The following is a 10,406-nucleotide window of genomic DNA, read 5'->3' as shown; positions in this document are numbered from 1 at the left end:
AAACATACACATCCTATTTTCCCAGTTTAGAGGTTTTGAACAATCAGCAGCGGGAGAGAGGACTGGATCTCAGCAGGGAATTGCAAGTATTTTCATGACTCAGAAAGAGACAGGAAGCACAAAAACAAGAGGAACTGAACAAAAGGCCGCGCAAAATGAGAGATGACGAAAAGGTCGAGGTGAAGCGTTTCGCATGACCAAGATCGCAGCCTGTCATCTGTCATATTTCAAAGAGAACCGTCTTTCACCATCCAGCTGTTCAGTTACAGTGGGAGATTAAAGCGTTAGTTCACCACAAAATAAAAATGTATCATTTACTCAGCATTATGTAATATCAAACCTAGTTTTGATCTTCTGAACAGTCTCTCTGAAACTGAGAGATTTTGGCTCCTCAGTTAAAAGTTTTTGTCTTTTAGTAGTAAATATTTGCCATATTTACATATGGGGCAGGGATCACAAAACTTGCACAATCTTACTAGGTATACTTGAAACACCCAGGCAGGTGTGTTAAAGCAAGTTGGAGCTAAACCCTGCAGGGCACCAGATTTTCAGGATTGAGATTGGTGACCTCTGATATAGGGCCTTATCATACACCCGGCGCGAAAAGGCACAAGGCCCTAAATTAAAAGCTGGTTTTGAAGCTAGCGCAGAGCACGTTAGTTATGTGCCTATGCCATACCTGTCAACATTGGGATTTAAAAATAAGGGATATGACGACCATAATAAGGGATTTAAAATATAACTGCTTAAAGTGTAAAAGTAAAGAGAAAGTACAGATGCTGAATGGAGGAGGCTCATTCTTTATTCTCGTGCTGCAGATTGTTTAACTTTTTTCTTGCGAGTGAAGCGTTCAGATTTTCCACTTAAATAGCAAATGCACCATGGCATGACACAACTGACTCCTAAAGGGAACAGGAAATTATACTTTAATTGGTTTAATGCATGTTATGCTTAAAACACACCCATAACTCATTAACCCTTTCAGGCTCAAATACAATTTTAGAAACAGGCAAAGTCTATGCTTTTAACTGTTGCAAATCAGCAACGCCTGCCTTGAGAGGGTTAAGAGAATAAGCACAGCCTTGTTAGACCATGCGCCATGGCGCAAACCGTATTTTTCCATCCTTAAAATAGCAAAAGTGGATTCAGACTCACTCTTGATGCTTTTGCACCATGCACTTTAGACTTTGCGCCTAGATTGTTAAAATAGAACCCAAAAAGACTGAGCAGCAAACAATAATTACATCATCCAAATTTGGTCATGGAAGCTCCAGTGTGCCTGCTTAATGCATGTCAGCCAATGAGATTCATTCTTGCATGTCACATGAAATCAAAATTTACAATGTTGTTAATATTTAGGTGAACAGTTAATCCACTGAATAAAAATATTTGTTTTGGTAATCTTCAATCAAAGTCTGACCATTAGCTGTTGTGATTGGAGTGGCAGTCATTCCCTGTTGACTTCAATTTGATGCTTCTGCCACAATATTCTTAATCAAGCCACTGTTACTGTAAGTTTGATATGAGTGAATAATGTGCAAAAAGAAAGTACTGCTCCCACTGAATATTGCTTTAGTTGGAAGTATATCAATACACAAAAAAATAAAAGTCTTCTGTTTCGCATGGAGTTTAAACAGCAGTGGAGAGGACAGGATCTCTGAGGGGAAATACATGAGGACTTGATTGAGAAAGCAAGCATAAAAAAGACAACAAAAAAAAAAAAAAACAAGAGGAACTGAACAAAAGCTCACCCATAATGAGAAATGGCAAAGAGGTTGAGGTGATACATTTCACATGACCAAGATCACAGGCTGTCATCTGTCATATTTCAAAGAGAACATCTTCTATCATTTTTACCATCCATCCCGTCCAGCTGTTCAGTTAAAGTTGGAGATTAAAGAGTTGGTTGACAACCCAAATTACAATTTTGTCATTATTTACCCTCACCCTTGAGTACCAAACCCCATATAAATTTTGCTTATCTTCACGATACAGATGAAGACATTTTTAAACCAATCTGGGAGATGAAAATGCGTTCACCGTCTTGATTAAATGTACAGTGCTACTTTAGACTTACTTATCAAAAATGTGCCCAATTCGGTGATATAGTAGTCCATAGTATACCGATTTAAACAACATGTATTAAACAGCATTAGAAATGGTTGATTCATATGGATTTATTTTTCCTTTTTTTTTCATAACATTTCAAAGCCTCAGATTTTTGGTTAAGTAGACTTTCAGTGGAGGGACAAACATATTTCAGATTTGATTAAAACATGTCTACATCAGTTTGATGAATAAAAGTATAGGTTTGGAGCAATATGAAGGTTAATACATTTTTATTTTTGGTGAACTAACAGTTTTAAACTGTCCACATCCATTACTCTAATTGTACAGTATTCAAGCTGTACAGGTGCATGCAGACACATGCTCTGACGTCCAGAGGCTACAACAGGTTCAAGCGGCGCTGGGTGTGTTGTCTTTCGCAGAAGGTCTGCATTATATCATTCTTCTGCTAGGACGGCCCCGGGGCAGGGCTGGTACCGGTGTCTCCTCCACCTCCCGCTCTGTGTTTAGACTGAAGTTTATGACGGCCCACTGACCCAGAGGCTCCATGCAAAGACCCTTACATACTTACCTGGCCTCCACCCGGTAATCCAGCACACCTGTGCTATGTAGACCATAAGACTCTCCGGAGACACGCGAGTCATTAAAACACTCATATAGTCCTTTATCAAATTCTACAGTAGTTTGATTATATCAAGGTGTGATTTATTTAACATAGGGTCATTCTGAAAATGTAGCCCTATATACATTTCTGGAGATCACGAATTATGTAGCCAGAAGTATGTATGGCTGCATTTCATCTTTAAAACGAATGCTACGAGGCAGTATGACGCTGTTCAGTTTCTAGCTACTGTAACCAGCTGATTGCTTACCTCTGTATTGACGGCTTTCCCACTGTTACTAGTTTGTACGGTAGCTCGAGATGTACATTAGTAGACTTTAGAGGCAGAGTGGAGTTGAGCGAGACAACAGGGTTTGATTCCAGTGAAGAACCGGTTAGATTTTGGTTTCAGAAAGTGGGTTAGACAAAAATTAAAGCTAAAAAATAAAATAAACAAGTAAATATCAGAGTGAGAATGTGGTAAATCTGAAGTCTAAAAATCAGGCCAGGGCTTACCTTTTTCTGCATTGCTTTTTAAAATTCTGCGTTTGGGTTTATGGAAGAGGGAAGGTGGGGCGATCACTTGGTTGGTCAGTCAGTAAATCAGTCAGTTGACAGTGAATTTACGTGAGAAAAGCAGGCGTGAATGGCACTCGCGAGAGAAATTTGAGATCTTAATAAGCGTACACATCGGTTTCTGGTGAATTCACGAAAACAAGAACTGCAAAAAAACATACCTCCTGGAATGTATTTTGATCTCTCCAGAAATGTATATAGGGGTACGCAATCACAATGAGCCTGGGTTGAATTTCTTTATAGCTTGTGTCACTATTTATCTAAAATTATGTAACAAATTAATTCAATTGGTGACCAAACTCTTGATTTGTGGCTGTATATCTAGCTTTTATTTTATTTATTTATTTATTTTTTCCTGTTGTTTCATCATTTGGGGCTTTAAACTATTAAAAGTATGCTTACTCAGACTATATAAGATGCATCTTCATGAGATGTTCAAATCTTAAAGGAGACCCCAGGTGTCAAGATTTGTATGACATAGTATAACATAAATAATGTCTCTTAAAAAAATTTGAAGTAAACTTTCAGAAATTAAGGTACAAGGGCTGACACTGAGGCAGGACCTTCTCAAAAGGTAAATGCTTGTCTCTTAAGAGTAAATCAATTTTTTTACTAATTGGTTCTTAAAATAACTTTTAAAAAATTGAAGATTGAATTTGAACATTTCATTTATTCAATATTTTTCCTTCCGCTTAATCCCTTTTTATCAGGGGTCACCATGGGAAATAAACCATATATTTCAGCATACGTTTTACGTAGCGGATGCCCTTTCAGTTGCAACCCATTACTAACCACATACCATCTCTCAGAATTGGCATGGATGACGGGGACGTGTCCCCACCAATATCTACCAATTACTGAAATCTCTAATTTCAATCTACTATTAACCCAATCTGTGCAATTAATCGAAAACTCAATAATCGGGTTAAAACTGTGTCACATACCTCTCCAAATTTCTCAACTTTATGCATCCTCAAAGCTAGATTGCAGTAAAATTATGCAATTTGTATTTTGCAGCATTGAATGTGATTCATTAATTGTTATTTGTATTATTGAGTGTTTATTTCATATTATTAAACACTTTATTCATGTTTTTAAAAGCGCAAAAAACAAATTGCGCAATGTAGGAGCTCTAGGGATGTATGTCCCCACCAATGTCAAGAGCAAATCTGCCCTTGCACTACGACCAGTTTAGTTTACCCAATTCACCTATAGCACATGTCTTGGACTGTGGAGCAAACCAGAGCACCTGGAGAAAACTTATGCGAACGTGGGGAGAACATGCAAACTCCACACAGAAATGCCAACTGACCCAGCCAAGACTTGAGGCAGCAACCTTCTTGCTTTGAGGAGACAATGCTAACCACTGAGCCACCCACGCCACCCAAATCTGAACATTTAAAAAATTTTAATATTTTTTTTCCACTATAAAGACTCACTTATAAAATAAAAAAGTTCTTTGTTGAACCATAGATGCCAAATAATAACCTTTATTAATTGACACTGTACACTTTTAATGAGCTTTGACAAGCTTTACGTTTGGGGATGGAACAAACTAAATTTTCTCTAGGGCCTGGAAAATATTTTATTACAACACACCCCAGTAGTCAGTCGGTGGGAATGGTGGCAATCCAGTAATTTGTTGCCTTGATCAGAGCTTTGCAGTTCCTGTGGAAACGCTTAAGCGGGAGAAAGATATATATCAGTGTAGAGTACTGAGAGCAGCGCTACACAGGGCAGAACCACTTGATTGCCCTCCACCCACTTCATGTTACACACACACACACACACACACACACACACACACACACACACACACACACACACACACACACACACACACACACACACACACACACACACACACAACAGTGAGTAATCAGAGCTCACTACTGTACTTTATGTTCCTCTGCCAGACACACAAAGGAGCCCTTCTCCCCTTTGCTGCCCTTCCAGAAAAGAGTCGCCAGCCAATGTCTGAACGTCCTCTTCTTTACCAGATTCACTCTTAATGGAAGCACTACCAAATACCCAACCGGAAACTGCATGGTTTGACCATTACTGGTGTAACACTTTACACAAATTCTGCATAATGCATTTGAAGGAGAGCGTGAGAACCGAGAATCTGTTTAAATAATATGTTTTGAAAGTAGGTTCGTCATGTTGCTGTTCTTTGAGACTACAGTCACACACAAGCACTGGTGTTCAGTTCTGGATCTGATGTTGATGTTTTTCATGTGGCCATTATTAGGTTCAACAGAGTGTAAAAATCCTGATGGTTCTGTCTATCAAATCTGATATTTATTTTGTATTTTCTATCGGATTCAAATCAGGTCATTGGGTTGGCCATTCTACAGCTTGATTTTCATTCTCTGAAAACATTTGAGAGTTTTCTTGGCTGTGTTTTGTATCATTGTCTTGCTGAACCCTGGTTTCATCTTTATCATCCTGCAAATGTAGATGTTGGATTGAAGCAGCTAATATTAATTTACAATGATGAAGGGCAGAGGATTGCTGAAGGACTACTGAGAGATTTCTGCTGTCTGGGCTTTCGCTGCCTTTCTACACCTCCCTTTCTTTATGTGTTCATTACTTTTTCCCTGCGTCATTTCATTTCATTACACATAACTTCATTTGTAAACTTTAATTCAATTTATGTTTATTTATATAGCACTTTTCACTATGTAGATTGTGTTAAAGCAGCTTAATATATAGTTCTATAGTTAAAGCAGCTTAATAGCATAGTTCTAGTAAAGTTCAGATTTCAGAGCTGAAGTTCAGTTCAGTTCAGTGTTGTTTAGGTTTCACTACTGAAAGTTTAAACACTGAAGAGCAAATCCACCGAAGCGCAGCTCCACAAGTCCCAATCCAAATAAGCTGGTGGTGAAAGTGGCGAAGAAAAAAACTTCACTAATTGACAAAGTGAAGGGGGAAAAAAAAAACCTTGAGACGAACTAGGCTCTGTTGGGTATGACCATTATTCTTCTGGCCAAACTTCTTGTGTGGAGTTGCAGTCTAGGCGCCGGAGGCTGGAGAAGCTGGACATCCATCGTGGAGAAGCTGCAGGTGTGAGTAGGTCAAAGGTGGGGGGTCAGGTTGGCCAAAATGATCAATGCGGGGACTCGTCCGTCACGGTGGTCCGGTGGGATACCGCCTGATCCAGGATTATGTATATCTTGGGTTCATCTCTTCACGGGTCTTAGATCACATCAATGGCACTGCATAGTCTCTAGGGACCTCACAATAAGTTTCCCCAGGTGGAAATACTTTTATTTTATTTTCATATATGGATTTCTTTGGTTGTTATCAACATCGGGTGAAAAATTTATGGTAACTTTAGGTCCAATCCCAATTCTATTTTTGTACCCCTATCCCTTCCCCTTTCCCTTGGCCCTTACAACCGAGGGTGAAGGGCTTCAAAATTTACCCCTAAGAATTGGGACAGCACTACACCACCTGCACACGTCATCATATGTCCTCGCAATCTCCTGCTTCATGAGAGATCAGATGATGGCAACTGCTGTAGTGATTCCAGTTGTGATATTTTTGGGTATTTATCTTCAGGAGATCAATGAAGGCATATGTTATGTTATCATAACGATCTAATGTAGCAATAAGATCGTAACTTTACTGTCCATTTACACAGAGGCCTTATTCATCAATGTAAACACAACAAAACAACAGTAAAACTATAGCAGACACTGTAAAAAGTCCATTGACAGCCACTAGACATTACTGATGGGGTATTCGAGTGTCAGAATGCTGTGGGACTGCTGTACTGGAGTTATTTAATAGGGCCCTATAATCTAAATTTTAGATTGCAAACTTTAGCGTTTTTTTTTAAAGCATGATGGCAAAACACGAACGCAGTGATGAATATAATAAAACATGTTTGTTTGTCGTAAAAATTCGCTATAATGACAAAAAATACAAATTTGTGGATCTCCTTACTTCCGGGTTCAGCAATACTATATATAAAATCCCTTGGTTTCAAGTGTGGTCCTGAACAATCTTTTTCGAAGGGCTATTCACCCCTTCCCCTTAGCCCTACGACTTCAAGCTAAAGAGAATTGGGACACCCCTTCCCCTTGACGTGCATGTGCAAAATGAGGGGTAGGGGTAAAGGGAAGGGCTAAGGGGTAGAATTGGTACTGGACCTTGGAAATGTTTTCTGAGAAAAATTGTGACATTTTCTTCAATAAATTTCCACCATTCTTTGTGTATATTATGTATATAAACATTCGTTATGTATGTGTGTATGTGTTTGTGTGTGTGTGTGTGTGTGTGTGTGTGTGTGTGTGTGTTTTATATTGGACTAAATAGTTTGACAATTTTTACTATTGTTTACTTGTTTAAAGGGGAGATAGCAAGCCTTGTAGTTTCAATTATCATGTGGTGTGACCTATAAATAAATAATACACACTAAATAAATAAAAAGTTCTTGAATGATTCAAGATAATAATACCATTTTAAGAGTTAATGTTTATTTGATTGTTCCACCACATGACATTTGAATTTTATTAAAACATTTGGTTAAATATTGGATAGTATTATTTAGTACTTACTAATTAGGGTTAGTTGCATGTAATTATTGTGTAATTTATTGTTATTACTATAGTAATTACATGGAATGTAATAATAAAAAAAAATTTTTTTTTACCAAATTCTCACACACACAAGATTATAAGGATCTTAAATGCAACGGGTTTCATTAGGTAAAGCTCTGGCTTATAATTAGTTCTGCATTAACAGTTAAATGATATGCTTAGCTCTTTCCATATGGACTTGTAGTTCACCCTTTTTCGACCTGTCTATGTAATCCTGCCCGAGGCGCATATACAAGCAGCACTATGTAAAAGTGTCTTTAGACTGTTCTGACTGTCTGAACGACCTACATACTGCAACCTACAGGTTTATACATTACCCATTCATTCACTACAGCAGCCTGTTGACTTAAGAGTTTTAGGGTTTTGCTCTAAGGCAGGTCAGTTTGTGTGCGCCGTACATAGTTTACTTTTGTAGTTCACGTCTCTTTGACTTTGTAAAGACACTGTGACGAGTGATAGACTTTGAGTATCCAAGGAGCAGCGCAGAACAAACACAGCCATGGACTGACATTCCTCCAAACGCAGTCTCTTTCTGGGCTTCCTCTGGGCAAAGCTACTGTGTATCTGAGTGTCAGTTGGGTATGTGGAGCCAGTGTCTGTACTTAAGAGTCTCTGTACGTTGACGTTGCTGTGATGGTGCTGCTGTTTTGGAGACTAGGTTGACATGCATTTATACAAATCCAGATTCCACGTACTCCTCATCCTTAAAGTGCAGAGGACTGTCTACTAGTCAAAACAACATGGGTTGATGCTGTAATTGTTCATGGTCACGTGAAGTCAATGTGAAAACATTCTAGTTTTGTTCAACCTAAAGACAGACACTAATTGTTTATAAGCATAAATAGGTAATAATACATTTCTACAAAACGCATATTTTTTTTACTGTTTGTAATTATTTAAAAAGCCGCTAATATGCATGATAAAAGGTCATATTCTGGTTTTGGGGGTCTCAAACAACAGGCTGATATGCATGAAAGGTCAAAAAACACTTTCATTGTCTTATAATATGCCTAATTATTTCAATGTCTGTTGTATGATTCGTTTGGCAATTCATTTGTTCCCAAACCCCTTCTTAGCGCAATGCTAATCTGCGCTGATAAGTTCGATGACCCAGTCTGTTGCGATTGGTCAACTACATTCAGTGTGAGATGATAAGAACTGCCCAGTAAACAGTATGTGTAAGCCCAATGCAGGAGTGCATTAAAGCAATGCAGTTAAACACCAGCACATTGCTCTATTCTTAACCATAAGTAAAAACAGTGACACATTCAGTATTAATCCACAGTGGCAAAAGCTGAACTATTTCGAAACTGGACTGCCACACGTGTGTAGGAACAGCTGACGGTGGCCATAGCAATGACAAATGGCAGAGGATTGCAAGCTTACAAATGCACTTAAATTCATCAAGAAAGCGTCATGCGTCACGTTGTCAATGTGGTTTTAGACGCGATATGAGAATATAAGGAGTTAACCAGATACAGTACAAGCCGCTTGGAGAGATTACAAGTAACAAAACACAATTAAAAACATATTTTACAAGCTAGAGAAAACAAGGAGGCAACCATTTTAATCGCACTTACTTACACTTGTAAAATGGAGGAAGAAACTGATCCATGAACTGTGTACTGATAAAGTTCCTGCCAAGCACTGACAAAGTCCCATCTTTTCTGATCATTCGTTTAACAAACGGTTGACAAATAGTTGCATTAAACCCCTGAATGTTTACTTATTAATGTTTACTCTTCTTCAGTCATCATCAGTCCCACACAGTGTTGGCAAGGAAAGCCACGTTCATGTTTTACCGAATCCAGCACTTCATATTTGTTCGTTTCGGGCCGACGTTGCTAAGAACAGGCAAAAGATGCGGATGAACGATGAATCATTTTCTTAAAAAAAAATATATTTTTAAACAAGCTGCACTGTCAGATTTAAACTCAGCTGGATGTTTTCATGTACTTAGAGCTGTGTTGCACACTGCATGGAAGGTCATTTGTAGGCCAACACGGAATCTGTGCATTCAGAATTCCACAGATTTTCCGCAGAATTCTGCAGATTTTTGCAAATTTTTAGCCTATTATTAATTCTGTTTATTTACTTGAGTAAATGTGTAAATCTGAATTTATTCAGTTTTTATTCAGTATTTTATTACTTTTTATTTAATATATTAAGGTTTTAGTTATGAAACTCCGCGGGATACTCCCAAAATAATTCCGCAGAAATCCGCAGATTTTTACCAAAATTCTCAGCAGAAATAGCAAAAAAAAATCTGCAGATTCCAGCTGACCCTGGTCATTTGCAAAGATCCATAATGGCAGCTCTTTAAAAATATGACACCTATTTTCAAATATGTTACACCCCCTAACAATACAATATGTTCTGTAAAAAGTGTCTTGTATTGCCAAAAATCATGAATTCCTTGAATTCTGAATTAGTTTGTGTATTTTTCCCATCATATTTTATTTTGGTTATATTTAATTGTTTGTATTTATAAAAGCTCTATATTATAACTTTCCTAATACTACAACATTAAATAGTTTTAATAAAACTTGTATCAG

The sequence above is a fragment of the Danio rerio genome, chromosome 22 (assembly GCF_049306965.1).
Source record: "Danio rerio strain Tuebingen ecotype United States chromosome 22, GRCz12tu, whole genome shotgun sequence".
Classification (NCBI taxonomy): Eukaryota; Metazoa; Chordata; class Actinopteri; order Cypriniformes; family Danionidae; genus Danio; species Danio rerio.
This window is presented reverse-complemented; position numbering follows the sequence as displayed.